Source organism: Sitophilus oryzae, unplaced genomic scaffold, assembly GCF_002938485.1.
Source record: "Sitophilus oryzae breed Bouriz unplaced genomic scaffold, Soryzae_2.0 scaffold_1297_pilon_pilon, whole genome shotgun sequence".
NCBI lineage: Eukaryota > Metazoa > Arthropoda > Insecta > Coleoptera > Curculionidae > Sitophilus > Sitophilus oryzae.
In genome coordinates this window covers 11,232,241-11,258,143 of record NW_022145945.1, presented here as the reverse complement: position 1 = coordinate 11,258,143, position 25,903 = coordinate 11,232,241, and the positions used below count along the sequence as shown (strand labels likewise).

The following is a 25,903-nucleotide window of genomic DNA, read 5'->3' as shown; positions in this document are numbered from 1 at the left end:
ATCGCCACCCTTGATCGCTGCAGGGCCTCCGATAGTATTGACATTTTCCCAGCCACACTTGTTTTGTTTTGTCTTTTCCAATGGCTTTTGTTTTCGCATTTCGACGTCAAAATGGACAATCCTCTGTGTTTGAATAGGGGTCTATTTGACTTAGTTCACTGAACATAAAGTATAAAGTGGTTTCCAAAAACAATTCCATTGAAGCTTAATATGCGCAATCTGGTGTAGGTGGTACGTACAGTCCCACCCTTATCAACTAATTATCAAAAGATATGATTGTTTCCAAAAAAGTATATCGATATTGACAACAATAATTTTAAGTCATAATTGTTTGCATAATACACTTCTTATAAAGCATTTTTTCCTGCTGTTGAATCAGATTTTACTGGATCATATTTATGTGGTGTTTGTTAAACATAATTACTGGTATCAAATTTAATGTTTTCTGTGAATGTTGGAGTATAATTCAGGAATGTCTGTTTAATATATCACATGACAGGAGTTTTTAAATGTTATCTGAAAAAATAATGTTAATTACTAATGCCATGTGTAATAGAGAGGACTGACTCTAACACCAACTCTACATAAGAAATTATCATATGATCAAAAAAAAACGGTGTCAGCCATAGCTATGAAATGAAGATCGGTGTCATTTTGTATGTTAAATTATATGGAGAATGTCATCGATGTTCATTTCTAACCCAACTGCCCGCCGTTTTTTTTTTCGATCATGCGGTACATTTAGTTATAATTTACTATACATATATCGTGATATAAAAAACAGGTAGAACTACACAGTTTATTATAATATTTTATGTATATTAAATGCTTTGTGTTTTATAACTTACCTATTTTATACAAAATTTTTAGCAACCTAACAACTTTAACAACTGTATTTTGGCCGGTACTAAAAAACAAACAAAAATTCATTTTTGGATTTTGTTTCTTAACAAGTACCTATTATGTGTATAGCTTATTTTCACATTACAATTTTAGTTTTTTGAAAGAATCCCTTACCGTTGTTTACATAAAATACTAAAATAATAATGCCCTATCCCTATACCCTTGTTTACATAAAAAACTAAAATAATAAGGTTTAGAGAGCTTCTTCTTCTTGTTTCACGATGACCACACGCCTTTCGACGGCCAGTCAGAGTCTATTATTCTTTGATTATTGTTTCTTTCTGATTTCTTTATTCTTCAGTCAAACAGAGAACGTCCTCACGAACGCAGACGCCTGGAATTGAAGAGACTTTGGGCGCATTGAGGAAAACTTCTGCTCATTACTGCACTTTCATGTGGGATGATTCTCTTCTAGGGCCCTCTAAATTAGGCTTTTATGTCAAGGTAGTGAAGGATCAGGAATCACAAAGGAAAGACATGTACTGTGGCGTGTCCAGCAACTAACAGACAGGGACTGCGCCAGGCCAGGATGAATATAAGGGATATACTGCAAAATAAATTACTTATTATTGAAAGTTAAATATCGTCATTATTCACCATTTCTAGCAAAGCAGGAACATGCAAAGCGTGATTAAGCTACAAAAACTACTACAATGCATTCTCGATTAAAACCTGTAGTACTAGTTCTACTTCTATAAAGATAGGATTCCTTTCTGGTTGAAAAATATTTAAGCAAAAACATCCAGCAAGCTACAATTATTCATCTACATGTAAGTTTACTCTAGATTAGCCAGTGTACAGACTGATAGTCTTATTGGCATGAAATCCATAAGCGTGGGGAATCCACATCCGTAGGTATTCACAATTTAATACTATTTTGCTTAAGGTATTGGTACACCAATTTTGCCTCTTTGGATATTGGGTTCCTCAGGACATCTTGAATCCTAATGGGAGAACTCATACAGCTAGCTAAAGACAGGTATAGAGTATGACATGCTTGATCTCTCAAACTACAAGCAAAAATAACGTGCGTAAGGTCCCCCTTACTTCCACATTCACACAGAAAAGAGTCTTTGATACCCAACTTGTGGAGATGAGTCGGAGTGAGACAATGTGACGACCTCATTCTGCAGAGCAAACTGACATATTCGCGAATTACATCCGCGCATTTGTCGAACCATGGGGATCTGAGAGGTTGTGGAACAATGTTATAGTAGAAGACTCCTTTTGTTTGGCCCATATTATGATATAAATTTGTCCATTCTTGTCTGCTTTCCTTCTTTATGACGCCAAGGAGTTCAGAATGATGAATCTTATTATTCACCCGGTTCCTGGACTTTCTCCCAAGAGATGCCAGTCTATCAGCTTCCGTATTACCATCAATATTAGAGTGGCCAGGGATCCAGATCAGTTTTATAGATTTTCCTTGTTGTATTAGAGTAATAATTCGCTCTTTTATTCTTCCTGCTATTTTTCCTGCTCTACAAGAAATATCCGAACGTGTGATACTCTGTAGAGCACTCTTTGAATCTGACAGAATGGCGATTTTCTCTGCATCATCCCCAAGACCCAATAAGGCTCTCTCAATGGCTAATATTTCAGCACTGCATATAGACGTGTGCTTTATGCATCGGCCAATTGCTGAGTATCTTTTAAAAAAATTGTATATTCCAATACCACTTCTTTCAGATACAGGATCCAGTGACGCATCCGTGTATATTAGCTCATACCCTAATAATTCTTTTGAAACAAACTCCTGCAGTTTGGATTGACAACCTGTGGAAGCTTTAGTAAAGCCTGAATCTTCCCAGTGTACATCTTGTATCTGACAATCAAAGTCAGCTTCGAAACATGGTAATATCTGGCTTTTTTCAAGAATGTTGTAAAACGATAGCACTGAGTCCAAGCCTTCCAACAAGGCTGGTGATTCCCTTCTCGCCCAATAAGGGGGATCCTGATTGTAAGATATGTATAGCCCAATTAGACTTGTTGATATAGCCTCTTCTGTGCAAGCCAGTTTCTTAGCCGAGAATTTGGCACATAACCAAACTCTTCTGGCTCTTAACGGCATTTCAGCCGTCTTAGACATCAAAACATTAGTGGGGGTGCTATTCATGCAACCTGTTACTACTCTTAAAGCTTGCATATGAATTTTGTCATATTTTCTTGCATTCTTTTTTGACATCGTTAATAATGCCTGACAACCATAGTCCATGTGGCATCTTACGATGCCCTTGTATATATTCATTAATGTAGATGGGGGGGATCCCCACCAGGTTCTGCAGAGAGCACGCATCACGTCTACTCCTTTCTGTGCTTTTCCTTCAATATGAGGATTGCAAAATTCTTCAATATGAGGATTCCAGAGAAGACGACGATCCATTATGAGACCAAGATACTTATATTGTTCCACCCATTCCACATCTTATCCATCCGCTCTTATCGAGTGAGGAGGATTTGCTCTTTTCCCTCGATAGAAGTACATTGCCTTAGTTTTAGAGGGAGAGATTCTTAGACCATTGTTCTTCAACCAATCCAACATAGATATTAATGTTCGTTGAATTATGTTTATCGCATTGTCAACATTCTTATGGGAAGTGTAAATGACCAAGTCATCAGCATATTGTAAAATCTGTACATCCTCCTCCATCACCTGATGTATGCCATTAGTATATATATTGAATAAGATTGGACTCAGGGGTGATCCTTGAGGAAGGCCTTTATAGCCTATTTGGGGACCTATGAGATCTCCTGTGTTAGGGGATCTGACAAAGATGCTCCTTTGTGTTAAGATTTTTAAGATTGCTTGTATGGACCATTTATCAATTTCAGCATCGTTAAATTTCCTCTCTAGGAGGTCTAATTGAACATTATCATAAGCGGCTTTAAGATCAATAAATATACAGACAGCTATCTCCTTTCTGGCAAATGCCTGGTAAATATAACTAGATAATACTACCAGATTATCAGTGACACCACGTCCTCTTCTAAATCCATTTAGATGTTGATTGAAGAACCTATCCTGTTCTAACTTATGCTCTCTTCTATTTTTTATTATATTTTCAAATATCTTGCATAAGCAAGAGGAAAGAGCAATCGGTCTATAAGATTCGTGGTGAGACGGGTCTTTACCATGTTTTAGTAGTGGGACAATGATGTGTTCCTTCCATTCCGCAGGTATCGCCATATCTTGTCTTAAAACGTCATTATAAATGTTTACCAGACATTCCTTCATTTTAATGGGTGTTTGGGAAATCATCTCGAACGTAATGTTATCTTTACCAGGACATGATTCCTTCCTGTTTTTTAAGGCATAGTTGAATTCATACATGGAAATACTTTTTAGGTCATAGTTGTTGAATGCTCCAACTGCTGAGAAGTCTTTAGCGATGCAGTGAGGAGGGGCGAGGCTGTCCAACAACGTCGCGAGCCACAACTCCAACTTGTATATAACTATTGGAGTATACCTTGACCACTTTCCATATGGTACTCATGGGTGTGTTTTTATCAAGGCTTTCAGTAAATTTTCTAAAGCTTTCCTTTTTCTTTCGTTTCATGATCCTTCTTGCTACCGCCGCTTTTCTTTTGTACTCCAGATAGTTATGATCGCTGATATTTTCTTTATATGCCCGAAGGGCCCTGCTCCGTTCATCCACCGCCACGCGACATGCCTCATCCCACCACCTTGGTTTGGGAGTTGCTTTTCTCTTGCCCTTTTGGAATGACGTTTTTGGGATATGTCCCAATGCTGCCCTATTGATCTCCTCTACCAGACTTATATAAGAGTTTACGTTCACCTCCTGATTGAAGCTCATGAAGTATCCCTCCCAGTCCGCCTTCTTTGTGTTCCATCTACTTATAGGGCTATGTACTGTTTGGATGAACAAGTTAGAATTAATAAATACCCTCGTTGGAAAGTGATCACTCATGCCTGGGCTATCCACAATTTCCCATGAGATGTTTGGTCCTAGTTCTGCCGTCATTAAGGTGATATCCGGGCAACTTTTCCCTTGGTTCGGGGGAGTAATCCTGGTCGCTGACCCGTCATTTGCTATCAATATATCATTCTCAGAGCATTAGTCTAAGATGTTCTTTCCTGTGTGATTATTGCGGGAAGAGCCCCAATTACTGTGTTGTCCATTAAGGTCTCCCAAAAATGCTTCTATTTGTCCATTTGTCCATAAACTCTTGGATATTTTCTCTCGTTAGATGAATGTCCGGAGGGCAATATGCAGTAAAGATCGACAAATTTTTTATGGAGATTCTAAATACTGAACCCTCAGTCTATATTAATATTAGTATTGCACTGGGCAAATGGTATAGAAGAACTGACCAGTCTTTCCTTACAATACTGTATGATGGGATAATAACTTTGATGTGCTAACTTTGATGTGCAGCCATGTTTCATTAAGACACACTACGTCAGGTTTATAAGAATTGAGTAAAATTATTAATTCAGAATAGTTTCTCAGTAAACTTCGGATATTCCAGTGTATGATACTTAATTTGTTAACTTGGATCATTAGGTACCTTTAAGGTGTATGATGTGAACTCCCCGGAAGAACTTCCAACTCCATATCTTCCAAGGAAATGTTATTCTCTGAATTACTTATCTGAGCGTTTCCACTTGCATTAATTTTTCCTAACACATATTGCGCTACCTCAAGTAAGACGCCTGACTCCTCCATTGTTTTCCTCATGATCTCAGTTAACGGCATAACTTCTACCTCATCTGAACCCATTGGAGGAACTTGATTAATAATTGGGCTAATTGGACTTCGACAGGGACTGGCATATAGTGCTCCCCTTGTATCTATCTTGTTTATCAGGGGAGGGGGCGATGATAGTTTTTTCCTCTTAAGTTTGCTTACCTGTGAGTATGTTGGTTTTTGTGTTAAAGCTGATTTTTGCGACTGTATATTGGCCATTCTTTGCCTGACCGGAATGCCCTCATTTATTAACTGCTTGTTCAGGGTACTAGGAAAGTCCCTGCTGTCTAGGTGAGCTCCGATGACGGAAGACTCGGCTGATTCATAATTCTTGGGTACTTTGTTTCTAGCTTCAAAATATGACGTGTTTTCTGCCGCCATTATTTCTTTTATAGCCCTCTGTCTCTTATATTCCGGGCAATTTCTATCTGTGGTGACATGATTTCCTTTACAGTATATGCAGACCGCCGCCTTCTCTTGGCAAGCAGATATACCGTGTTCCTCGGTACATTTCGAACATCTCTGTTTGCTTCTGCATTGTGTATTCGAGTGTCCATACCTCATACAATTGAAACACATAATCACAGGGCTGACATATACATCCACTCTTACTTCGCAATATTCAATTTTTATGGACCTTGGAATAATTTTACCTTCAAATGTAATAATTACTGATTCTGTGTCTATATACTTTGCAGTGCCATCAACTATTATCTTTCTTTGTAAACGTCTAGCTTCAATTATCTTCGGTCCAGTTCTCCGTTCTGATACTATTTCCTCCATTTCTATGTTTTTATACATTTCTCTAGCAACTCCCTTACAGGAGAATAAGCTAGGTGGTATATATGCTTCTAGATTTCTTTCCTTTAATAATTTGCTAGAAAACAATTCATTAGCTGCGTTCCAAGAGCTGAATTCAATACCGACTCTGTTTTTTCCCTTCCTCGAGACTTTATTAACACCTATTATTCCAAATCCCTTAAGCCATCTTCCTAAACACATAGGGTGTAGGTTGCCCAAGTTTTGTGTAACCTCCTCATCTTCTTTTCTGGTTTCCACTATTACCAAGTATGGTCCAGAATCTTTATATGTGTATTTAAAAAACTTCTTAGGGGGGCCAATTGACCCCCCTGAAGAAGCTGCCATGCTTGTTAATTCAAAAAAATTAGGTTATGGAAAGCAACGCAGGAAAAAAAGGAAATAAAAGCTAATTATATCAGAGGATTATTGCTCCCACTTACCCACTAATTATTTCTATCAAAATTGCACTTATTTATACTACTCCACTCGCTAAAAAACACTTTTTAAAGAAAGACTGCGAAAAGGACGTACGTCACTTTCTGGCGCCAATCTCCAACTCTCCTTTAGAGAGCTTTAAATATGATCAAAATTTATTCTACATCGAACTATTTACTTAATAATATCATTAATTATAAAAAAAAGTAATATCAAAAGAATACTCTGTAATTTGAGCGCATTTCTTGATAAATTTCTCTTTATACCTAACTCTTCAATTGTTGCTTCTTGCTTCATCGGTTGCTTCAATTGAGGGTTTCTCTCGAGGGGTTTCTTTAGGTTTCTTCATTTGAGGGTAGGTTAGGTTGTAAAAAATTAAAATTGAATATTGAACAGTCCTTCAAAACTAATGAAATAATTGAAAAATGGATTACATATCGATACCTTACTTTGAAAATCTCCTAAGTCCCCAAAACCTGTTTCCACAGGCCAAACAAAAAACTTTTTCAAGTGAGTTACATTTCTTTTAATTGTGAAAAATTGTCCACAAATATAGGGCACTAATCAAAGTAATTCCCATTTTGCCTTACAATACAATGGACTGTGAGGTCCTTATTGAAATAGGTTATAAACCCCCCTCACTATAAACAATGACATCTAATTTATTTAGATATCATTGGCTATGAATATAAGTTTGCCTCGAGCCTCGAGTTTAGCCAAATTGAACTTACTAGGTTTTCCAAGTAAGGTACGTATCGATATGATGATTTAAAAGGACATATCTGAATATCTGAATAAGAAATTATTTTCCTCGTTATTTTTAAAGAAAGAGAATAATTTAATAATATTAATGTAGATGCAGAGAGCTATTATTTTTTTATTGGCATCCAATGATGTTAAAAAAAATACAGAAGGCAGGTGTTGGATCTGCTTAATTTTAAACCCAATGTTTCTTTTGCCAGGCTCTAAACTTAAGGTAAAGTTTGGGTCAAAATTAATAGATATTTATAGCTACATCATCGGCCCATTGCATTCTCTTTCCGAAAATACGCCTAGGAATGTATCGACTATATCGATATCGATATATTTTATTATGACATCGATATTTGATTAAACTTATAAATTTAATCATGTATACTTTTTCGAAAAGTTTTTTTCAATTTGTTCCATTTTTTACTTCAAAAATTTGGTATATTAAAAATAACTTGCATGTTATTTTAAAAAAACCTGTTTCAGATTAGCTTCCAAACCTGTATTAGAAATTATCGCACTAGTTTCTTTAATTTCGACAGTGACTCACTCACCGATCATCAAAATTTCGTAAACCGGGGTAACTTTGATACGATTTTTAGCGTTTTTCGTTGATATAGTCCTTGTTATATGAAATATTTAAAGCTAAGCAGTGTCGTTTAACCTCTTTATTATAACACAAAAATTTGCCAAAATATGAAATCAAAACTCTAAGCAGTGCTTTAGTTATTGCCTCGGTTATTTCACTTTAAAGTGGTCCTAAAGTAGCTTTTGCTAGTTGTAAAAAAGTATTTTGTACCAAAGGATACACAGCTATACCGGGTGTCACCCCTCTCAAAGACTCACTCTATAACTTTTTTGTTTTGTTTTTTTCAGTTAAAAAAGCGAAATTTGGTACGTTAGTATATGACTCGGTATATGACATATGCAAATTAGGATTGATTGATGTATTCTATTCTTTTCGACCACTTCCTGTTTCACCGGAAATGACTACAACTTTTGATTTTTAAATGGTACCCTCTACCCTCAGTATTTTTGACTTTATTCGATAGAAAATGACACTCTGAACAGACCATAATATCATATGTCAACTTTTGACATTTTCGCAAAAAACAAAATTGTATTTTAAATTTCTAGAGTGCCGTGGCTATACTTATTAAAAAAATTAATTTTTAATCAAGGAGTCTTGGAAAAATAGATTTGATCGTTTCATGTTTTTATTTTTTGTCTTGTCCTGGCCGGCTAAAAGGTGCCCAAATTGTATTTTTAATTATATCCGAGATTATATCTTAATTTTTTCAAATAAATCAAGGGTGACTCATTAGCATATTTGGAAAAAGCCGAGTGGTAAACCGCTGACAAATTTCTATACACTAATACCACGAATAATGCCAAAAATGCCAACTAATACCACGAATAATACCAAATAATGCCAACATCTTGTACACCAAAATACATCAGCGATTTACCCCTCGGAAAAAACATTTTTTACGAATAATTTGGTACCACCCACTTGATATTTTGAGTCTAATTGTCGTTATGATTCGCATGTTGCAATTTCAAATAAACCATATTCGAAAATGTTAAAATTGACATACCTATGATGTGCCATTCTATTCAGAGTGTCATTTTCTATCGAAAAAAGTAACAAAATAACCAGGGTGCCATTTAAAAATTAAAAGTTGTAGTCATTTCCGGTGAAACAGGAAATGACCGAAAACAATTGAATACTTCAATTAATCGTAATTTATGTCAAATACTGACATACCAAATCTCGTTTTTTTATCTGAAAAAATCTCGGAAAATTAAAAGTTATTGGGGTGAGCCACTTTTGAGGCGCACCCAGTATATACATGAAGCTAAAAAAATTTGAGAATTTTTATCTTCATAATGTTAGTGCAGTGGATGTATGTTTCTTTTAAAAAACTGAATAAAAGGACAAGATTTTTTAGTAAAGAACTAATAAATATAGATAGCAAATAGATTAGTTTTAGTAGATTAGTTTGTATGTGCACGTGCACCCTAATTTTGGGGATCTAATAATTTCATAAAAAATATCCTTGTTTCCTCTCTTAAATCTCTTGTAATTCCGTGATCTGTGTAAACGCCGATATTTACGAGACATATTTGTTTTCTAAAAAACATCCTGTTACTGACATTATGTGTACTTTTGCTTAGCACTAGCATTAATAATTAAAATTTACACATACAATAGACTAAATAACTGCTTTAAAAAGAACACTTCAATTGCCAAGGCCAACTTTAGTGCAAAACCAGGTACAAAATGATATTCAGGCTACATATTAAACAATTCGTAGGACAACTTTGAGACAGTACCAAAATTGGCCCGCAAAGATAAAATTTTGTCTAGAAGCAAATATATTTTTCTCCCATTGTCATTTTAAAAAACGTTTTTTACGTAAAATATGAAGAAAATAACGGTGTTTTAAGAAGTACTAACTAGTTTTTCATAGAACTTTACAGTTCGGTTTGTAGCGTAGAATGTATACAGAATTCGTAAAATACACCTATTTCTAGTTGACTTTTTGAAATGTTAGTAAGCATGCAGTGGTTAATGCAGAGTGGCCAGATTGGGTAAGAAACGTTAAAAGTTGATGTCGTCCGATCGCGACCAAATTTGATGGGTAGGCTACATGGTAGGCTATGTGACCGACAGTGCACACAGTCCCACCCTACAAAGTTGGATACGACGTTTCGTTTACATCTTCATCAGGGTGGGGTTAGGTTAGGTTGCTGGCGTTTGGGATCATGTTTGATCCCTCATTCGGAGGCCTGGAGCCCATTGCGATACCCCTGTTTACCAAGCCTTCCTCTCATTCCTTCTTTGCGTTAAAGCACTTCCAGCTTTTTGCAAAGTTCCCGATGTCGCTGATGTTGGCTTCTGCTGCTTCCTCTAGTCCCTCCAAAAAACCTTGCCCTAAAGTTTTAAAGCGTATTCTATGCAGGTGCTCTATGGTTTCTTCTTCCTCTCCGCATTATCCGCAGTAGTCCGCAGTGACGACACCTACAATAATTATGCGTACTAGGTTCTTTTTGTGCTCTAGTAGTTATTTTGTCTTTTTGCTATCTACCACTGGCCACAGTCTTCGAGCTGTAGCGCAGTCCTCACGGGGTTGCCACGTCTTTTGCTGCTTGGCCTTGATGGTAGTTCCTATAGCTTCCTGGGATTAAGGATTTCATATTGAAGAAAAATGTGGGTCGATTTCGGCATTATTGGAGACGGGCTACAGGATGACGCCCTCGACGTTTCGAACTAATGCTTCTAAATGGACGAAATCATAAAGAAGCTTAATTATGGGTCGACTGGAACCAAATTCAGCACGTCGATAAAGGTACACGAATGGAGTCCACAGACGGTCATTTTAATACAAATTTTGTGAAAGTGAATGAAGTTGTTTATTAATTTTTAATTTATTACTTTTTCGACATTTCAAACTACACTTTTCAAACATAATACCTATTAGTACGAAGTTACACTTCAAATATGCGCACGTAGTGCACACACAATGTTGTTTATTTGACTATCGATATTTTTAAAATATCCACATGCCTATATACGGTTCTTAAAGAAAACGTCAACAGCTGTTCACCAGAAACCAAACACGTGCCTTCCTTAAGGCCAAAGGAAACCCTAAACCGCTGTTCGAATTTTAAATTTCCATTTTTGAGTGGACACCAAAGGCCAGGTGCTTTACGAGGTCGGTACCGGACAAAGAAATAAGCAGGTACCGTCTTCGATGGGGTTTAGCGAAAAAGAAAATAAAGAGACACATGACTGTGCCAATTTTATTTTGTATTGACCCAGTAATAAATCTGAGTTACTCATTTAAATATAATAAAATCAAATTATTATTTACCTACTTATACAAGGTATTCCTTAACGACATGCTGATGTTTAAGGGGGTATTCTAAGAAAAAAAAATCAGATGAATCCAAAACCGATGATGGTGAATCTATGACACGCGTGTCAGCACTGACAGAGCTCATTTTTAGTGACACGCAACTTCAAAGAAAAAAGATCATATTTAAATATTTGTCTATCATAAATCATAACGGCCAGAGTTGGTTATTATAATCTCGATAATAATATACTTGCATTAATATTAAGTTGTTTAGTCTAAGGGTCTTACTTAACTATGTTTCAATTTTTCAAAATGTGAACACATTGAGCTCAAAAGATTTCGTCTTCACTGTCCTCAACATTTAACTTTTGAGATACAGGGTTGTAAAATTTTCTAAAAATAATATTTTTTCATAATAACTCTGATGTTATTGTAGACATCTGTATGAAATTTGATACACGTCTTCAATTACGCCAGGGCAGTTAGCAAAAATAGGGAAGTTTTTGCAATCAAGCTGATTTTTTCACAGATGATAGATGAATGAGTACTTCATTAACAGTACTCTGTAAAAAAAAGTTACACCTCCTAGAGCGCTTGCTTCCTCCGCCATGTTGAATTAAAGATGGCGTCTGATCCTATTCATTAAAAAAATCGTAATTTTCTTATTTATTAACCGATTTTCGTTAAGTAAAAAAAATCATTACCTTTGTTTTGGACTAAAAAAATGAAATAAAAATATAAAACCATTATGACAGGTTGTTTTTCTGTCAAAAATAAAAAAAGGGGAAATAAAAGAAATCGACTTGCTTTTCTTCAATTTTTTTGAATCGTACTCCGTAGCAAAAAAGGTTAAAGAATATGCGCTCTTTTTTTCTGATTTTGAAACAGTCCTTGAGTTTGTGATAGGTTGAGTAGTGCGGGAGATATAGTGTATAGTGTATCCTTAAGGATACAAACAAAAGTAAAAGTTACGCAGGATGTAAAAATACTTCATTTTTTGCTCGATTGACATAAAATAAAAACAGTTGCCTTTGGTTTTAGGTTAAACATATGAATTAAAAAAAAACAATAAAAATAAATTTAAAAAAAACAGAAAAAATTGTTACTCTTGTTGTTTTTATTCCAACAGAAAAGTATAAATTCAACTTTTAATAGCTTTTAACTACAAATACATAATAACTTTTTCACATTTGTATTTCCACGTCACCATCATCTATTTGCACTTCTTCATAATCGACTCTGGGTGCATTTAGACAGGCTTGATCGCTTTTTTTACACCAAATGCTGCATTTCCGATTATAAGAAGTAGTGATGTTAGTAGCGAATATTTCCATTCGAATTTTGCAGGAAATTTCCGAAATATTCGGTCCCAAAATCGCGAATATTCGCAAAAATCCGAATTTTGCAAGAAATTTCTTTTCAAAATTCAAGACATTGAGCAAAAATTTAATGAAAGTGTATCAAGTATGCCTATTCTTAAATCAGAAGGAAAAGAATGCTTCTCCGCCTTACAAAATAGAAAACGTATGGCTCTTAAACCAATGCATTTTGCCGCGAATCTCTTGGACGTGGACCGCTCTGTTTCCTGGGAGAGCACCTTAACAATGAAGAACGCAGCCGCAATGGAACTTATCAACGATATCACCAACAAACATCCTCAGTTTGTCAATAATAAAGGAGCTATTTTTACAGATGTAACAAATTATTGCGCCAAATCGGGTTTATGGGCTTTCGACTACGTTTGGATGTCAGTATAGACTGTCTAAGTTGGTGGCAAGCAATGTGTAAAAATACTCAGTTGAAATATTTAGCTGTTGCTCTGCTGTCTTTACCAACATCATCTGCAGCCACTGAGAGGAGTTTCAGTACTTACAGTTTTATCCATAGTAAAAAAAGGAATCGCTTAACTGCACAAAGAGCCGGCAAAATAATGTTCCTAGCTCATAACAATAAATTATTACTACAAAAACAAAAAGTGGATATGGAGCATGATATTCAACAACATGAAACTCCTCCAGAACCACTAGAACCCGTAGAGGTAGAGGTCCATCCTTCAGAATCAGAACCAGATGATACATCCAATATATCTGATTTGGAAATAGAAACTGACGAAGACAGTATTACTACTATTATAATACCCTATGAAGATGGGACCAGCTCGGCGTCTGAAAGTATTCCGGAATAGAATAATTCAGTTATTTGTGTTTTAACGTTTTTTAAATTTATATTTCGTGCTTCTTTGTTTTTTTAAGTTCATAGTCATAGTTCATGGTTTATGTACAAAGTACAAATGTTACCAAATGATTTTTGTTATGTGTTATGTTTATGACTTTTATGAGTTATGTATTGTTTATTAAAAATGTAACAACTAATATTATGTTTATTGTTTTTTTTTTCACTTACATGTTGGTATCAAATGTCTATCTAATTTGTTCCTTTATTGTATCAACAAAAAATATGTAAAATTGTAAAATTTCCTAAAATTTCATAAATTTCCGAAAGTTTCGGAAATTTCCTGCAACAATCAAAAATTTCTGAAATATTAACATCACTAATAAGAAACGCAAACACAGTTTGCTGTGCAAAGATCTTTGCATTTGCAAAAAAAAGTTGCCATTAGGTGTTCGGGCCCTGGAGGTTTGGTGTAAGTCACTGGCAAAAACTCTTTGCCACTGGCAAACCATCCCCACTCAAGTGGATCTAACTCGTTTCCTCTCCAGCTTTGTACCTGTAAATATACTCTAAAAACGTGTTGATTACTGGAGTCTTCTGTGAGAGGAAGATTTGCTAAATCAAAATTAGATCCCAAACCTTGTGTAGAGGTGATTTTTTGATAGCAATAAAGTCTAGCATCGTTCAGTTTTTCACAGTTTTGGACAGGAAAAAAAGCAGCTTTATTCATATTCGGTGCATTGAAACTTTTTATCAAATCAAACATTTCAGAACTGTTTTTTAACAAGTCAAATATTCGTTTTATACCCATTTTATATGGGTACGAAGTAGTGTCGCATCCTGTAAATGCATGAATGCATAGAAGATTTTCGCGAATTTGTTCCGAGATCAAGCTTTGTATTTTGAAAATATTTAAAAATGTATCAAGAGCTTAAAAATATAAAAGAAATTTTTGTCAATATGAAAACTATCCAAAAATAAAAATAGCTTCTCTTCCTCCTTAATATGGAGTTTGTTTGAGGTAAATCGGTTAAAAAATAAGAAAGTTACAGTATTTAAAAAAATATTGTGTCGGCCATCTTTAATTCAACATTGCGGAATAAGCAAGCCTCCTAGAAGGTGTAACTTTTTTTACAGAAGGATGAGTACTATCATCTATCCAAAAAAAATCCTTATGGGTTTTTCGCCACTGCACTGCAAGAAAAATCTACAAAATAAAATAGTTATTTTTTGTAAACACTTCTGCGTTAAACCTAAACGGACGCTGCTTGTCAGTAGTTTTTTTTTTGGATAGATGAATCCGCCACATAGGTATAGACATTTTTTACTATCATCTGTGAAACAATTAGCTTGATTGCAAAAACTTCTCCTAAAGGCCATTATTTCACCTAACTGCCCTGGCCTAAATGTATCGAAATTAATTTTTTCTGTACATTTTTTTCTATTGTGTCTCTTAATTTCTTTTATTTTTTCACTCTGAGCTATAGCAAAAATCAGACACGCTATGCTAAGGCTAAGGTAATAATAATATTCACTTTACAAGAGTAAATGCATATTTAAGACCATGTCTTATAGGTTTAAATTAACCCTTCGTACGAGAAAGCCAATGGAAATTTATATCGTCGACACTTTAACCATCACCGTAAGGAGATAATTCATACAAACTCTTATCAATTTATTCATAAATGCAATTGCATCCAATTTACACTTAGCCGTATATCATTTGCCATTTGAATTTTAACTACCAGTTAGATATTCAGAAGATGAATAAAAATACAGAGATGTTTTTGCGTATCAATGTCTGTCCCCGGATTGTCCTTACAAGAGGAAAAACTTTTTTATTATTGTTGCGGACCGGTGTGGACTCGACCTAACCTAACAATATGGCCCGCCCTCGGATGACCTTAACATCGCATTAAAGAATAGACACCGTAATGATTCATTCGAAGATTCGAGAAGTATCGAGTTCTACTGGAATGGAGTAGTACATACGAGAACAATCGAAACCTTCTCTTTGCACCTAACGATCTATGGACTATTCTAGAGACCTTTAGCTGTAGGTCTAAAAGCCGGCGGCTATGGCCTAAAGAGGGCAGTTATAAATAAACGAGTGCAGTTGACGCGCTAAAATTCAAAAATAAATTCTTAGTTATAAATCGTTTGTAAATAGTTCTTTAAGTCTTTTATCGTTATTGTTTTTGTTAATTAGTGTTAAATAAATAGTGTTTAAATAAATTGTGACTTTCTATCCACACGGAACCGACGAAAAACGTAACAATTGGTGTCAAGTGTGGCGTGTGTGATAGACCAGGAAAATAAAAAGACAGACAATGGCTACGAAAAAATTGTTGAAAGACTTGAAAGTGTCGGAATTAAAATGTATACTGGAAGCGAGGGAATGCGAAACAGATGGAAAGAAAAGCATTTTGCAAGCCAGACTGAGAGACGTTTTGATTGTGGAAGGTGAGGATCCTGACACATTTTGCTTTGAGCTGGAAGGTGACCTTGACTCGTTCTTACAAAAATTAGACGACAACTTGAACAATTTAAATAGTAAAATAATTGACTTGGAAGTTAATTTAGAAGAGAAAATCAGTGATAAAATTATGGAAAATTCCTAGGATTTAATCAATACATTAGAAGATAAGATCATCAAAAACTCTAAAGATATACAGGCCAGCTTTAATAATAAAATAATAATTTTGGAAGAAGTTTTCAAGCGACTAGGGAGCTCTGGTTTGAAATTTAGCCCCAAGAAATGTCATCTTTGTCAAGAAAAGGTACACTACTTGGGCCATGTAGTCTCCTCCCAAGGAGTTGCGGTAGTTCCACAGAAGACCAAGACAGTGGAAGAGTGGCCAATACCTAAAGATAAACATGAACTACGAAGCTTTTTGGGACTATGCACATACTATCGACGCTATGTACAGGGTTTCGCCACCATCGCAAAACCATTGACCAGACTTACCGAAGGCGAGAGGCGTTTCTCTTGGGACTCAGATTCTGACGAGGCATTCCGAAAATTGAAGAAGGCCCTGACTAGTGCGCCCATACTTAGCTACCCTCTTGGCAACGGAAACTTTATATTGGATACCGACGCTAGCAATGTTGCGTTAGGCGCTGTTCTGTCTCAGATCCAGGATGGTCAAGAAAAAGTCATTGGTTATTTTAGTAAGACCTTGTCAAAACCGGAAAGGAACTACTGTGTAACCAGACGAGAATTACTAGCAGTAGTTAAAGCAGTGGAACACTTCTACAAGTATCTCTATGGAAGAAAGTTCTTGTTAAGAACAGACCATGCTGCTTTGAAATGGCTGTTGCAATTTAAGAATCCTGAAGGGCAGGTAGCTAGATGGATTGAACGATTACAAGAATTTGACTTCGACACAGAACATCGAGCTGGGGCAATCCATCGGAATGCCGACGCACTTTCCAGAAGACCTTGCGCTAAGGACTGTAAGCATTGTTCCCGAGCTGAAGAGAAAGAAGTGAAACTCCTAAGAACAACTGTGGTTAATGATAGTTGGCAACCCGAAGATCTTGCAAATGACCAAACCAGTGACCCAGAATTAGGTTTAGTAATTAACTGGAAAAACACAGGCCAAAGACCAACGTGGGAAGAAGTTTGCAGATATTCGCCGAACGTAAAGTCGTACTGGGCCCAGTGGAATTCCTTGGTAATAGATAACGGACTACTTCGCCGTGTGATCGAGAGACCGGAGGGACAAGAAGAGAGAAGGCAGATCGTCATTCCAAAGAAGAGGGTCCCAGAAGTCTTGGAGGAAGTTCACAATGGAACCAGCGGTGGACATCTGGGTGTACGGCTGCGTGAACGGTTCTACTGGGTGAACTGCAAAGAAGATGTGAGGGCCTGGTGTAAGAAATGTGACATTTGCGCAGCTATCAATGGGCCACAAAAGCGTGGTAAAGCCCCTATGCGCCAGTACAATGTTGGCAGTCCCTTCGAACGAATAGCGATCGACGTGGCTGGTCCTTTCCCGGAGACGAACGATGGCAACAAATACATTGTGGTAGTAATGGATTACTTCAGCAAATGGGTCGAGGCCTACGCGTTGCCAAATCAAGAAGCGTCCACGATTGCTGATGCCCTTGTTAAAGAATGGATCTGCAGGTTTGGTGTTCCCATGGAGCTTCATTCAGATCAGGGAAGAAACTTTGAGTCCAATCTGTTCCAAGGCGTCTGTGAAGTCCTGAACATCCGCAAGACCAGGACGACTGCTCTACATCCACAATCCGATGGGATGGTTGAACGCATGAACAGAACTATCAACCGTTATCTGGCCAAAGTAGTCTCTGACCACCAAAGAGACTGGGACAAATTTCTTCACCTGTTCCTGTTGGCCTACCGTTCATCCGTCCAAGAATCTACAGGGCAAACTCCAGCCAGCATCGTTATGGGACGGGAAGTGCGCCTACCCTGTGATCTGAAATTTGGTTGCCGACCGGGAGAAGAAGTCGCCGGAGAAGATTATGTCCACACACTACGTCAAAGGATGGACGACATTCATCAGAGAGTCCGCCTAAATATTCAAAGTGCTAGTGACCGAATGAAGGAACACTACGACATTCAAGCTGAGCATGGAGGATACCAACCAGGGAAGTTGGTGTGGCTATATAACCCGCAGAGACGTCGTGGGTTATCTCCGAAGCTACAATCCTCGTGGGAAGGGCCATACGAAGTCATGGATAGGATTAATGACGTCGTATACCGTATCAGAAAATTGCCAAAAGGAAAACCGAGGGTAGTCCATTTCAACCGTTTGAGCCCCTACCAAGGCGAAATAGAAGACCGTGCTGGGACCGTGAGAACCTGCAGAATTTTTTTTAACTCCTAAAAATTAAAAGGTTTTCATTCTTTGATTGATTGTTATTGATAGAATTTTAATTAACGTCATATTTTTTGCTGCTTTAAAATGTTAAAGACGCACAAAACTGATTTAGTTTAATGCTACGGAAAGGGTGATAATAGTTACCGGAACATGTGATACTTTAACAGCAAAAAATATGACGTTAATCAATATGACTATCAAAGAATGAAATCGAAATGCTACTGCCGAGGCTCCTAGAAACGCCTTTTAATTTTTAGGACTTCAATTGGAAAGAATTCAATCGTTTTTTAATGTTTTTTTTTAATTTTCTCTAAAACGGTATAGGTATTTGGAAAAGTATAATAATATTTTAAGTATAATATATTTTGGAACAAGCAAAAATTTTTATGAAGAGTGCATTTTTCTTAAAATGTCAATAACAGAGAAGTGTTTCCTCTTGTAAAGGCAATCCAGGGACATACTGTATTGCTAGTATTTTGCTTGTTTTAAAATGGTTAATCCCGTTTTAGAGAAAATAAAAAAATGGAATTATAATAATTGAATTTTTTTTAACTCCTAAAAATTAAAATGCGTTTCTATGGTAATAGAATATCGGTTTCATTCTTTGATTGATTGTTATTGATAGAATTTTAATTAACGTCATATTTTTTGCTGCTTTAAAATGTTAAAGACGCACAAAACTGATTTAGTTTAATGCTACGGAAAGGGTGATAATAGTTACCGGAACATGTGATACTTTAACAGCAAAAAATATGACGTTAATCAAAATGAATATATAATAACCATCTATCAAAGAATGAAATCGAAATGCTACTGCCCAGGCTCCTAGAAACGCCTTTTAATTTTTAGGACTTCAATTGGAAAGAATTCAATCGTTTTTTAATGTTTTTTTTTAATTTTCTCTAAAACGGTATAGGTATTTGGAAAAGTATAATAATATTTTAAGTATAATATATTTTGGAACAAGCAAAAATTTTTATGAAGAGTGCATTTTTCTTAAAATGTCAATAACAGAGAAGTGTTTCCTCTTGTAAAGGCAATCCAGGGACATACTTATAGCTAGTATTTTGCTTGTTTTAAAATGGTTAATCCCGTTTTAGAGAAAATAAAAAAAATGGAATTATAATAATTGAATTTTTTTTAACTCCTAAAAATTAAAATGCGTTTCTATGGTAATAGAATATCGGTTTCATTCTTTGATTGATTGTTATTGATAGAATTTTAATTAACGTCATATTTTTTGCTGCTTTAAAATGTTAAAGACGCACAAAACTGATTTAGTTTAATGCTACGGAAAGGGTGATAATAGTTACCGGAACATGTGATACTTTAACAGCAAAAAATATGACGTTAATCAAAATGACTATATATAAACCATCTATCAAAAAATGAAATCGAAATGCTACTGCCGAGGCTATTATTGCCCTAGAAACGCCTTTTAATTTTTAGGACTTCAATAGGAAAGAATTCAATCGTTTTTTAATGTTTTTTTTAATTTTCTCTAAAACGGTATGGATATTTGTAAAAGTATAATAATATTTTAAGTATAATATATTTTCGAACAAGCAAAAATTTTTATGAAGAATGCATTTTTCCTAAAATGTCAATAACAGAGAAGTGTTTCCTCTTGTAAAGGCAATCCAGGGACATACTGTATTGCTAGTATTTTGCTTGTTTTAAAATGGTTAACCCCGTTTTAGAGAAAAATAAAAGAAATGAAATTATAATAATTGAATTTTTTCTAATGCCTAAAAATTAAAAGGCGTTTCTATGGTAATAGAATGTCGTTATCATTCTTTGATTGATTGTTATTGATAGATATTTAATTAACGTCATATTTTTTTACTGTATAGCTGTTTGTATATTTATAACATCGAATTAATGTTTAGTAAATTTTCTTAATATTTTCGTTAAATTCTTGATTATATATAGACAAGGGTTAAATAAATTATCTGTAGTAAAAATAAACGAGCTTTCCTCATTTTGACTTTTGACATTGTGTGTGGTTAATGTCCATCGGGATGTCCATGCTAAATTAAAAAAAATAGACAGTTTTTTTAGACAGACGCATTTTTCTCAAAATGTTAATATTAAAAAAATTTTCCCCTTGTAAAGACAATCCAATATATAAATGAGTCTGTGATATCCATGGCGTTACCGGTCCGTATAACTTCATAGTTTTAACGTTATGTTGCTCCTGGTATGGCGAATTTTTTAGAAATTTCTTTTTCATTACTGTATCTTAATCGCCCACCCAGTGCATAGATAAAAAATCTGCTTTATAGTCATTATACATTTTTTGCCATCGAATATATTGACGAAGATATTTTTTTAAGGAGTAAGAAGAGTCTTGTGTGTCATTCCCTCCACCCTTTTTACCCTTATCTATGCCACCTCATAAGGGTCGCTTGTCTTCGATTAGTCGAGTATCCATTCGAGACCGAAAAAGAGGGGTTTCTATAACACTCTTGTTTTTAGTACCAGGGGGGCGATTTACACACACAGGGTGCATAGTATCGTATGGACAGTGTTATATTTACCCTAAATTAATTTAATATACAGTATGTCCCCGGATTATCTCTACAAGAGGAAAAACTTTTTATTATTAACATTTTGAGAAAATTGCATTCTTCATAAAAATGTTTGCTTATCCTAAAACGGTTTAATCCCGTTTATACTTTTCCAAATTTCCATATCATTTTAGAGAAAAATGAAAATATAGTTGAATTTTTGTCCTAAAAATCCTATAAAGTACTAAAAATTAAAACGCGTTTCTATGGTAATATAATTTTATTTCTATTCTTTGATGGATTGTTATTGAGAGAATTTTAATTAACGTCATATTTTCTACTGTTTTAAAATCATAAAGAAGCACAAAATTTATTATTAAAAGTTTAATGCTACGGAAAGGGTGATTATCAGGAAGTGTGATACTTTAACAACAGAAAATATGACGTTAATCAAAATTAATAATAACAATCTATCAAAGAATGAAATCGAAATTATATTACCATAGAAACACGTTTTGATTTTTAGGTCTAGAAAAAAGTCTACTATATTTTTGGAAATATGACTGGGATTAACCATTTTAGAACAAGCAAATTTTGTTTTATGAAGAATGCATTTTTCTCAAAATGTTAATAATAAAAAATGTTTCCCCTTTTAAAGACAATCCGGGGACAAACTGTAGTTATTATTGCGTTTTACTATCCTGTAGCGTTTAATTAATATACTAATATTACTAATCGCAATACTGACAAAAAAAAAACAAGAAAAGTTAGTTAAGTTCGTCAAAGTGTCAAAACGATATAACTTGAAGAATACAAATAATTGCAGAAGTATATGGCTGTTGTAAATTGAACTGCAACTAAATTGCGGCAAGTAAAAAGTAAAATTGCTGTAAAAGGCCAAGGTATAGAACAAAGCAAAATAAAACACTAAATTACCACAATACACCAAAACACTTTTACTTTTACACTGGACGCGCGTTTCGCTAACCATGTTAGCATCATCAGCAGATGATTTAAACTCTATACCGGGTACGTCTCAAAAATGGCTCACTCATATAACTTTTTTATTTTTTCAGATAAAAAAACGAGATTTGGTATGTTAGTATATGACATAAATTAGGATTGATTGACATATTCGATTATTTTTGGTCACTTCCTGTTTCACCGGAAATGACAACTTTTGATTTTTAAATGGCACCCTCAGTATTTTTTTTTACTTTATTCGATAGAAAATAACTAGCGATGGGAACTATCGAATGAATTAGACTATCGAATGGTTAATGAATGAATGATTTCAACTATCGAATGGTTTTATTCGAATAAAATCATTCATTCATTTGTAAACTAAAGCATATGTGACAACCTCGCCGTGCGACTAAATGGTTATCGTTGAGCCACGACTATCGAATGCTTTTGATAAATGAAATTTAGTATTCGTTCCAAATATGCTAATGAGCCACTCTCGTTCCGTTAGAAAAAATTGAGATATGATTAAAAATACGATTTGAGTATTTTTTTAACCGGCCAGGACAAGACACTAAAAACATTAGACGATCAAATCAATTTTTCCAAGGCTCCTTGATTAAGAATTAGTGTTTTTAACATAGACATGGCACTCTAGATTCAAATTTAAAATACAATTTTTAGTAAACGAGAATGTCAAATGTTGACATATGATATGTCATTCTATTCAGAATTTAATTTTCTATCGAATAAAGTCAAAATATACCGGGGGTGTCATTTAAAAATCAAAAATTGTAGTCACTTCCGGTGAAACAGGAAGTGACCAAAAACAATTGAATGCGTCAATCAATCCCAATTTATGTTATATACGAACATACGAAATCTCGTTTTTTATCTAAAAAACTAAAAAAATTATAGGGGTGAGCCACTTTTGAGACGCACCCGGTATAGTTTTAATGATGATGCTACCATGGTTAGCGAAACGCGCGTCCAGTGTAAAAGTAAAACTGTTTTGGAGTATTGTGGTCATTTAGTGTTTTATTTTGCTGTGTAACACCAAAGGTTCCAACCCCCAACTGTAATATAGAACATAATGTTACGGATTCCGTGGGTCCACTATTTAAACTCACGATAAAATACTTAACGAATTTATTTGTCTCACTCTGTACACACAACTTATACTATTTACAACACAATTTATGCAACTACTATTACTCTAACGGTATTTCGCGGTATTATCAAACTTCAGACTTCAAACTATCTTCAGACTATCTTCAGACTGCTTCAGACTGCTCCAACTGTCAAAGCGCGGCCCTTATATACCCCCTGGCGATTATTTCTGGAATTTTCTAAAGAATTCTGCTATTTTCTTTTACTTTCTGGCGAATTCGCTTTAGCAGTATGGAGTTATGCAACCAGTAATACACCTTAACATTGCCCTCTTCTCAAATTTGATCGTCCCGATCAAGGTTTCCTGTCTGATATCTCTTCAAGCGATCCAGATGAACTACTTTCATCTTACTTCTAGGGCTGCGTTGAATCCGGTACACAACATCATTTGTCCTCTTGATGACTGTATAAGGACCTTCCCATGCTGGAGTTAACTTTGGGGACCTTCCTTTCTTGCGCTGCGGATTATATAACCATACCATATCGTCCTGTTGAAATCCCGTAGAATTAGCTCTAAAATCATAACGAGCTTTCATCCGGTCACTGGCTAGCGCAATCTTACTTCTAACGGTCTTATGAATTTCCATTAACCTTTCCTTCAGTTCATCCGCGTAGTCCTCTACGTTTGTGGTGCCGTCGTCTGGTGGTCCGAACACCAAGTCACAAGGCAACAGTAATTCTCGACCAAATAAAATCTTCGATGGTGAAAGTCCGGTGGTGTTGTGAACTGCACTTCTATACGCCATTAGGAATAGCGGTATGTGCTGATCCCAATCTCTTTGATGTTCGTCCACCATTTTCGAGAGGTGTTCTTCAATGGTCTTATTGAATCTTTCGACCATCCCATCAGACTGCGGATGTAAAGCCGTTGTCCTAGTCTTGTGAATACCAAGCAGATCACACATCTTCTGGAACAGTCTTGACTCGAAGTTCCTTCCTTGGTCAGTGTGAAGCTCTAAGGGAATTCCAAATCTACTGAAGACATTATTGACTAATACTTCAGCTACAGTCGATGCTTCTTGGTTTGGAATGGCAAAAACTTCTGGCCATTTACTGAAATAATCCATCGCCACTAAAACGTACTTGTTGCCCTTGTGCGTTTCAGGGAATGGGCCTGCAATGTCAACAGCGATTCTTTCGAATGGCAGTCCAACGTTATATTGTTTCATTTTTCCCCTAGATCGAGTGCTTGGTCCTTGGCTGGCTGCACAAATTTTACATTGTCGACACCATTTCTTGACATCTTCGCAATAATCCACCCAGTAAAAGCGATCTCTCAGCTTGCTCAAGGTCTTGTTTACCCCAAGATGGGCTCCAGTTTTACCACCGTGAATTTCTTCCAATACCTGGGTAACTTTCTTCCTTGGTACCAGTAACTGAGTTGTTACTGTGCTGCCATCCGCACTTTCCCATGTGCGCTTTAACAATCCATTCTCAATAACCAGTGAATTCCACTGAGCCCAGAGAGCTTTGAAAACGAGCCCTCTGTCCGCAATATCCTGCCACGGTGGTCTCTCGCCGTTACCTTCCTTGAGCCGTAGTATTGCTCCGATGTCTGGATCTTCCATTTGATCTTTCCTCAATTGTGTCGTCGTCCACTGTTATCGGTTCCAAGTTTAAAACTCCTTATCATGACAGTGCCTTCACGTTGTTCCGTTTTACAGCAGTGCTTACAATCGGTTTGACAGGGTCTTCTGGATAAACCGTCTGCGTTACCATGCATTTTTCCAGCACGATGTTGGATGGTAAAGTGATACTGTTGGAGCTTCTCGAGCCATCGTGCTATTTGACCTTCAGGTTGTTTCATCTCCATAAGCCACTTGAGAGCCGCATGATCTGTCCTAATTAAAAATTCTTGGCCGTACAGATATTTATGAAAATGATCAACTGCCTTCACAATTGCTAGCAGCTCCTTCCGGGTAACGCAGTAATTCCTTTCTGGTTTGGATAGAACTCGACTGTAATATTCTATCACTCGTTCTTCGCCATCTTGCACTTGTGATAGCACTGCACCTATGCCGATATTGCTGGCGTCGGTATCCAGGATATACCTCCCTTGTTGTTGCGGGTAGGCTAGAATAGGACTTGAACATAAAGCCGCCTTAAGTCTTCCAAAGGCTACATCACAATCGGTGTTCCATTCGTAGCCGACTTCATCACCTGTAAGTCTATGTAAGGGTGCAGCTATATTGGCAAATCCCTTGACAAATCTTCTGTAATAGGTGCATAAACCCAGAAAACTTCTAAGTTCATGTTTGTCGCGAGGTTTAGGCCAATCCTTGATTGCAGCGATTTTCTTCTGGTCAGTGTAAATTCCGTCTGCTGAGACTACATGGCCCAAAAATTCCACTTGTCGCTGGAATAAGCTACACTTCTTCGGGTTCAAGTACAGGTGAGCATTCCGTATGCGGCCGAAGACTTCTTCTAGATTTCGCAAATGCTCCTCAAAAGTTCTTCCCATAACCAATACATCGTCGAGGTAAACCAAGCACGTTTTCCAAATTAATCCTCTTAACACCACCTCAATGAGACGTTCGAAAGTGGCTGGAGCATTGCATAATCCAAACGGCATGACCTTGAATTGGTATAGTCCGTTTCCTGTAGAAAAAGCCGTCTTTTCTTTATCTTCCTCGTCCAGACCAACTTGCCAGTGTCCACTCTTTAAGTCGAGAGTGGAGAACCAGCACGAACCTGCCAGAGTTGTTAATGTGTCATCTATACGTGGCAGTGGGTAGCTATCTTTCTTAGTGACGTCATTGAGCTTCCTATAGTCCACG

General features: G+C 36.1%; 1 protein-coding gene across 2 annotated transcripts in view; it reads left to right on the top strand.

Annotated features, from left to right (window-relative positions):
• LOC115874783 (unconventional myosin-X) overlaps positions 1-25,903 on the top strand; it is a 170,061-nt gene that overhangs the window by 209 nt on the left and 143,949 nt on the right. The window lies entirely within an intron of this gene.